This window comes from Aotus nancymaae, unplaced genomic scaffold (genome assembly GCF_030222135.1).
Source record: "Aotus nancymaae isolate 86718 unplaced genomic scaffold, 86718_ANA_hifiasm-v0.15.2.pri h1tg000008l, whole genome shotgun sequence".
NCBI classification, from domain to species: domain Eukaryota; kingdom Metazoa; phylum Chordata; class Mammalia; order Primates; family Aotidae; genus Aotus; species Aotus nancymaae.
The window spans coordinates 41,660,444-41,669,071 of NW_026988419.1; the positions used below are offsets into that span (position 1 = coordinate 41,660,444).

Consider the following 8,628-nt stretch of genomic DNA (forward strand, 5'->3'; position numbering starts at 1 on the left):
TGGGGGCGTGGGGGCGTGGGGGCGTGGGGGCGTGGCTGAGCGCCGACTTTGGAAGCCCAGCCTGTAGGCCTCTGGGGTTTGCAGAGGAACGTGATGGGTGTGAGTGAGGACGACCGGGCCCCTACACTGGTAGGGGCAGGTGCGGGCTGCCGGTGGTTGGTGCCGACTAGGGAGGTCCAGTGTCTAGCCTTAATCTCTGAAAATGGTTCGCTATTCACTTGATCCCAAGAACCCCACAAAGTCATTTAAATCAAGAGGTTCCAATCTTCGTGTTCACTTTAAGAACACATGTGAAACTGCCCAGGCCGTCAAGGGTATGCATATACGAAAAGCCACGAAGTATCTGAAAGATGTCACTTTACAGAAACAGTGTGTACCATTCCGACGTTACAATGGTGGAGTTGTTAGGTGTGCCCAGGCCAAGCAGTGGGGCTGGACACAAGGTCGGTGGTCCAAAAAGAGTGCTGCATTTTTGCTGCACATGCTTAAAAATGCAGACACTAATGCTGAACTTAAGGGTTTAGATGTAGATTCTCTGGTCATTGAGCATATCCAAGTAAACAAAGCACCCAAGATTCGCAAGAGCTCATGATCGGATTTACCCATATGTGAGTTCTCCCTGCTACACTGAGATGATCCTTACTGAAAAGGAACAGATCGTTCCTAAACCAGAAGAGGAGGTTGCCCAGAAGAAGAAGATATCCCAGAAGAAACTGAAGAAACAAAAACTTACGGCATGGAAGTAAATTCAGCATGAAAATAAATGCAACTAAAAGTAAAAAAAAAAAGAAAGAAAGAAAAAGGCAAGCTATCAAAGAGAAAATATTTGCAATACATACATCCAACAAAGGACTTGTATCCAGAATCTATAGAAGTGCCTCTAGATCAATAATAATAGCACAATAGTAAAAATAGTGAGCATAATATCTGAACAGACCATCATAAAAATATACCAATACCAATGGCCAAACAAGCACATGAAAAGATGATCAGCAGCATTTGTCATCAGAGCTATACTTATTTAAACCACAACAAGACACACATCCCACTAAAGCTAAACCACTAAAATGACTTAAGGGCTGGGCGCAGTGGCTCACGCCTTAACCCCAGCACTTTGGGAGGTGAAGGTGGGTGGATCACCTGAGATCACGAGTTCAAGACCAGCCAGGCCAAAATAGCAAAACCCCATCTCTACTATAAATACAAAAACATTAGCCAGGCATGGTGGTGGGCACCTGTAATCCCAGCTACTCTGGTGGTAGAGGCAAGAGAATTGCTTGAACCTGGAGGCAGAGGTTGCAGTGAGCTGAGATTGCACCATTGTGCTCCAGCCTGGGTGACAGAGTGAGAATCTGTCTAAAAATAAAATAAAATAAAATAAAATGGGTAAAGGTAACTGTTGGCAACAAAGAACAATTGGAATTCTCATACATGACTATGGGAATGAAAACAGGTACAAAAACTTGGGAAAAACTGACAGCTTTTTAAAAGTTAAACCTACCTCTACCCTATACTTTCCTAGTTATAGAATAACTTTCTAAAATAAACTACTTATACATGCAACAACATGGATGTATCACAAAAATAAGATGCTGAACAACAAAAAAACAGATACAGAAGGATACATGCTTCATGATTCCATTTTTTGATATTCAAGAACAGGTCAACTAACTTACAATGATAGACTTCAGCGCAGTTGCTTATGGGAAAGGTGAGCATTGACTAAAAGGAGTCTGTATTCATTTTCATACTGCTGTGAAGACTGGGTAATTAATAAAGAAAAAAGAGGTTAAATGGACTCACAGTTCCACACGTAGGGAGCCCTCACAATCATGGTGGAAGGTGAAGGAGGGGCAAAGTCACATTTTACATGGCAGCAGGTAAGTGTGTAGGGGGGAAATTGCCCTTTATAAAACCACCAGATCTTGTGAGACTTATTCACTATCAAGAGAAGAGAAAAGGAAAACCCCACCCCATGATTCAATTACCTCCTACTGGGTCCCTCTCATGACATGTGGGGATTATGGGAGCTACAATTCAAGATGAGATTTGGGTGGGGAGACAGCCAAACCATATCAGGGTCATTGGGAACTTTCTGGGGTGATAAAAATATTCTACATCTTGAATTGGTTGATAATATATACATTTATCAGAACTTATTAAATTGTAAAATTAAGACCACTTAATTTCACTGTATATAAAATGAGATTACCTTTAAAAACAGCCATAAAAATTATTGAATCCTAGCAAGCACATATGCTTTTTGCAGGTATGTGAGTTAGCAGTTCTGAAATTATTTTACATGTGAGCAAATGAACATATATATATATATGTATTCATTTATGTATATAAAGGATGGTGGGAGCCACGTTTCTCACTGTTGGAGAAGGCAGTTTCAAATCTGAACCATGGGAAGACTTGAATGGCTCCTGCAACATCGAATTAGAACTGGGAGTATCTGTATAAACTTATGTTTTAAAGATAGGTAGATAAGTACACAATAAAGGTAGATAGATGATAGATTACATGAAAGATAAATAGATAGATGTTTTCTAATTTATGCCTACTGAAAAGGCCTAGAAGCAATTGCTCCTGTAATAATGAGCACACAAAAAGCTCATAGCCTTGTTTCCAAATACCATTCGTTAGTTGAAGGAACCAGGACTCTTTGCAGAAGTAGCTGATTCCAAGGCTGGGGAAGGAAAAAGACAAAATGAGCCTGGAACATCATCCCAGAAAGTAAGGAAGAGCTCCAAGATAAATGGGAACATAGCAAAAGGACATAAGAGTCAGTTTAAAAAGACTACCACTAGCCAAATCTGGCTCAAGACAGCATCAAAATGCATTGGAAAATGTAAAAGAATACAACATACTGAATAAGATGAGTGACTAAGTTCATATGGATATAAATAAATATGCAACACATAAATAAATGGGAGAGAAAGGAAAGCTCTTCTGTACAGAATAATAGCCACTGACAAATATAGAAGAGATACTGGAATTTGAAAGTCATCAATAGAAGCTAAAGTTAGTGGTTGAATATTTCATGAGAAATAGCATATTTATATAATCTTTAAGCATATTCTCACAAACTATTAATTATAAAGGGATAGTGGCTTACCCCAGTAATCCCAGCACTTTGGGAGGCTGAAGCAGGTGGATCACCTGAGGTCAGTAGTTCAAGACCAGCCTGGCCAATATGACAAAACCCTGTCTCTACTAAAAATACAAAAAATTAGCTGGGTGTGGTGATGTGTGCTTATAATCCCAGCTACTCAGGAGGCTGAGGGAGGAGAATCCCTTGAACCTGAGAGCTGGAGGTTTCAGTGAACTAAGATCATGCCACTGAACCCCAGCCTGGGCAACAGAATGAGACTCTCTAAAAAAAAAAAAATTATAAAAGGAGAAAAAATAACAACACTGAAGAACCAGACAGATACCACTTTAATCAAGTAATCAAGGTTCAGAATTATGTGTATACTTGTGTGTATGTGAGGGGGTAAGTATGTGAGAGAAGGAAGAAAAAAGAGGTGAGAGAGAATGATGAAGCAACTAAAGCAAAATATAAAACGGTACATCTAGGCAATGGGCATATGGAAATTCTTTGTGCTATTTTAGCAACTTTTAATATTTTTGAAATTATATTGAAATAAAAGAAAATGATGGCTGCTTGAACCACAGTGGTGGGGTGGGCGTGTCATAAGAAATAGTCAGATTTCTGAACATATTTTGAAAGTAGAGTCCAAAGGACTTGCTGACAGCTTGGCTTTGGGGGTATGAAAGACAGAGAGGCATCAAAGAGGACTCCAAGGTTTGGAACCAAAGCAAATGGAAGGAAGAAGTAAACATTTATTTAGTTGGGAAAACAATGGGTGGAGAAAGTGTGTGCAGGTGGGAATCAGGATGAGCTAAGACAGAGGAAGTTTGAGCCGTCTATCAGCCATCCAAGTAGAACTGTTCAGTAAGCCATTAAAATACATATCTGGAGTTTGGAGGAGAAGTCTGAGCAGCAGATATAAAGTTGGTAGTCATCAGTTTATTTAAAGCCATGAGATGATTTAGGGAATGAACACAGAAGATTAGATTGAGACATTCTTGATAAAGACCTTCCTACTCTCAATCTATAAATAGTATGTAAACCCACAGTCTGTATTTAGCTATTTGCATCCTCATAGAGGAGTTCAATATCTTCCCCTAATTTATTCACTTACATTTTCTAAAACAAGTATTTATTTTGTTCAGTATTCAAGTCACCATCTCCATATGCCTGTTATGCAAGCACCAGCATGCCTAAAAGATTCCACCTAGGTGATATGAATTAGTAGGTAGCATGAATAAACAATTTAGAGTCATATATCTTGTCATTCTGTCTATGCTGCTTAACTGCCTCATAGAAATTTATTGCCCTGATAAATTACAAATATGTTTTAGGTAATATTGTGCAATGCCTTTGCAAGAGAAAACACATAACTCTATTTTCTCACAACTTATGGGAGAGAAGGGGCAAAGCTTATCACCGTTTTATTTACTTGTTTTTCAAAAATAAATCTACTGCTCATGAAACGTTATAATACGTTGGAGAAAACTTAACCCAAAGTCCCATAGAAGTGAGTTTTCTATGTCAAATCAACCCATGACTTCTGTGAGGCATGACCTTCCCAAACTAAACAGTTATAGAAAAATTTACTCAATCATTTGGTTGTTTTGGCTTCCTTTTTTTCTTCACTTTTCCTTTTAAAATTTTATTGTAAAATTAAACACTAATACAGAAAACCGCATGAATCCGATGTATGGCTTACTGAATTTTTTTTTTTTTTTTTTTTTTTTTGAGACAGAGTTTTGCTCTTGTTACCCAGGCTGGAGTGCAATGGCACGATCTTGGCTCACCGCAACCTCCGCCTCCTGGGTTCAGGCAATTCTCCTGCCTCAGCCTCCTGAGTAGCTGGGATTACAGGCACGCGCCACCATGCCCAGCTAATTTTTTGTATTTTTAGTAGAGACGGGGTTTCACCATGTTGACCAGGATGGTCTCGATCTCTTGATCTCATGATCCACCCGCCTCGGCCTCCCAAAGTGCTGGGATTACAGGAGTGATGAGCCACTGCACCTGGCCTGAATTATTATAAGACAAATACCTCCAAGGTTATGAAAAGAACTTCACAACTTGCCTTGGAAACCCCCCTCAATGTGCCCAGTCCAATCATAGCCTCTCCCTTCTCCATAAATAACCACTATCCTGACTTGTTCTTCTGGTCTCTCTATTTCCTGCCAATGGGAAGCTGAATCCAGAGACAGAATCAGACTCAGGTTCTATCCCCTTGACAAATTTATAGGCTGTGTTTTTAAAAACTATAAGAGGCACATAGTATCTGGTTGTTTCTTTCTATGACTTTAGAAACTGTTGATACTTAATGCCTAAAGCCACTCATCAGACGTTGCAAAATGGTGATATTCTAGTTCTATCATTTCTTTTTCATTTACTAGTTAGAATACTTCCATAAAGAGACATTTCCCCTTATCCACTATTTGTTTACAGGGCAAAACATTTCATATAGGAAATGGAGGATAAATGTTTGCTTCTTTGGCTCTATTTACCAAGATGATTTCATTTCTCATCCTCCAAAACCACTAATTAATTATGTTTTTATATTATTATGAAATCATGGACTTAAATCTATTTGATTAATTTTAATCCATTGCTATTAACCATTACTAACTAAAAATTTTCCATCTTTGACAATGGCAGCCTCTTCAAGTTGACTCCTGAGTCCTTTAGACGTAATCCTAGTTGTCTTTGATAGCTCCCTTGCCATCTGGTATGACAAGATGTGCCAGGGTCTTCTTGTTCATCTGCTGCATTACACCTAGAATCAGCAATGTCTCCAAAGAGACCTGGTCTCTTGTAGTGATGAATGGTATTGCAAGACTGTAATATAGATACTAGAGAGGTTCACTGCTGCTGTGTAGTTTGTTTCTAGGTCTTTTCAGTGGACATATCTGGGAATAAAATAAGATAAAGAATCTCATATTTTATATTGATACCTTCACTGAGGTTTTATCTAATCTCTAGTGTCACTTTTCTTCCACATCAAGGAAGAATCCTGGTTCTCAAGGACAAAGGAGGTGATAGATTTAATATCTCAGAATTATTCGTTTGTTTTATTCCATTTTATACATAGTCTCAGAATGGCAATAGTAAGACTGATACCAATACAACCAATGAAATTATCCCCCCTCTCCATTTTAAACAGTTGATTAGCATTCTTTCTTAGCCCTCATTAGTCTTTGTTCTAGGGGACCCATGTGCTCAATGCTCACCAGCAGTCCTTATAGTAGTGAATATCTGTCTAGTTATTTTATCTGAATCTCATTTTCTAAAAGATTTTTCAGGAAGGGCTCATGAGAATAATATTCCTGGAGTTCTATTGGTGCCTATTACACTTGAAAGTCATGCTAGATATAGAATCTTGTTCACACTTGTTTCCATGAAGATCTTAAATATCTTAATCCATATTTTTTGCATACAGCATTAGTGTTAAAAGTATAACAATCAAATTTATTTTCCTTATAAACAATGAGCTTATTTTTTCTAGATATTCAAAGGATATTTTCTTTTTTCAAGAAAAAAATATTGTTAAGGCCGGGCACAGTGGCTCACGCCTGTAATCCCAGCACTTTGGGAGGCCGAGGCAGGTGGATCACGAGGTCAAGAGATCAAGACCATCCTGGTCAACATGGCGAAACCCTGTCTCCACTAAAAATACAAAAAATTAACTGGGCATGGTGGCGCGTGCCTGTAATCCCAGCTACTCAGGAGGCTGAGGCAGGAGAATTGCCTGAATCCAGGAGGCGGAGGTTGCGGTGAGCCGAGATCAAGCCATTGCACTCCAGCCTGGGTAACGAGCGAAACTCTGTCTCAAAAAAAAAAAAAAAAAAATAGTTAAGCGATTGTACTAGAGTATCTCTTGGTATTGGTCATTCTGGGTCAATATTCTCAGGATAGATGGTATGCTCTTTCAATATTTAGTTTTAATTTTTTTTTTTTTTTGAGGCAAAGTCTCACTCTGTAGCCCAGGCTGGAGTGCAGTGCTACAATCTTGGCTCACTGTAACCTCTGCCTCCCGGGTTCAAGGATTCTTCTGCTTCAGCCTCCTGAGCAGCTGGGATTACAGGAGCACTTCACTACGCCCAGCTAATTTTTGTATTTTTAGTAGAGATGGGGTTTCGTCATGCTGGCCAGGCTGGTCTCGAACTCCTGACCTCAGATGATCCGCCCACCTTGGCTTCCCAAAGTGGTGCGATTACAGGCATGAGCCACTGTGCCTGGTCACTCCTTTTTCGCTTTTAATTTTTAAATATTTTATATTTTACATTTTTCTATTTGGAAAAATTTCATATTGTCAGAAAAAGTTCTAAAAAGTAGGACAACGAATTTCTATCTACTGTTTACCTATTTCTCAAATGTTAGTATCTTATATGTTTAGAGTATAATTCTCAAAATCAGGAAATTAACACTGATATAACCCTATTGTCTAAAGTACAGCCCTCACTCAAATTTGATCAGTTGTTCCATGACAGTCCTTTTCTTCATTAGAATTCAGTCCAACATCACACATGGCATTTAGTTATCACTCTCCTTAGTTTCCTTTAAGTCCTTTAACTTTGAGCGGTTACTCCATCTTTCCTTGTGGTCCATGTTTTTGAAAAGTGTGGGGCAGTTCTTCTGTAGACTGTTCCCCACTTTGGGTTTATTGACATTTCCTCATAATTAAACATCAGACAGGATTTCTCAACTTGGCACTATTGACATTTTGGGCCAGATAATTCTCTGTTGTAGGAGGCTGTCTCTGCATTGTGTTTATTGTATGTTTAACAGCATCCTTGGCCTTCACTCACTCAGTGCTAGTAGTATTTTTTCAGTCTTGACAATCAAAAAGTCTCCAAACATTTTCAGATGTCTCCTGAGTGTGAGAGGAAATGAATCCCAGCTGAGAACCACTAATTTAAGTTACGTATTTTTGGCAAGCAATATATTTGACTGATTGGATGAGGTCCACTCACATTACGGAGGGCAACGTGCTTTATTCAAAGTCCACTGATTGAAACGTTTATCTCATCCAAAAATGCCCCTACAGAAACATCCAGAATAATGTTTGACCAAATACCTAGGAATCATGGTCCAGGCACGTTAACAAATAAACTTCACTTTATTTCAGGTTTGTGTGACTTAGAGCCAAAAATCATTCCTGATACATAGTGCTATTTGAAATCTATGAAATTACTTTGATGTTCCAAATATTTCTCATTCTAGTTCACCTGAGCCACAACCACACTTCCCTGATCTGTTTTTACTTATTCCTCGTCACCTACATTCTCAACCAAGATCAATGATTCTGAAAATCTTACCTCTCTATTGTATATCAAGGGCCCTAGGAAACACTTATAAATATTGACATAGCTCTAGACAGAGGATTTCTTCCCTCACTTTTATTCAAATGTTGGCTGTGGTATAGACCTGTGACATCTAATATGATATCTACTAGCCACTTGTGGCAATGGAGCATTTTAAATGTGGCTAGTTTGAATTGAGGTGGACTGTAAATGTGAAATACACAATGAATTTTGAGC

The 8,628-nt window shown here is 38.8% G+C and overlaps 1 pseudogene; it reads left to right on the top strand.

The window, feature by feature from the left end:
- The first annotated feature begins 202 nt into the window (after nt 1-202).
- On the top strand, nt 203-746 carry LOC135273617 (large ribosomal subunit protein uL22-like; annotated as a pseudogene).
- Nucleotides 747-8,628: the final 7,882 nt, after the last annotated feature.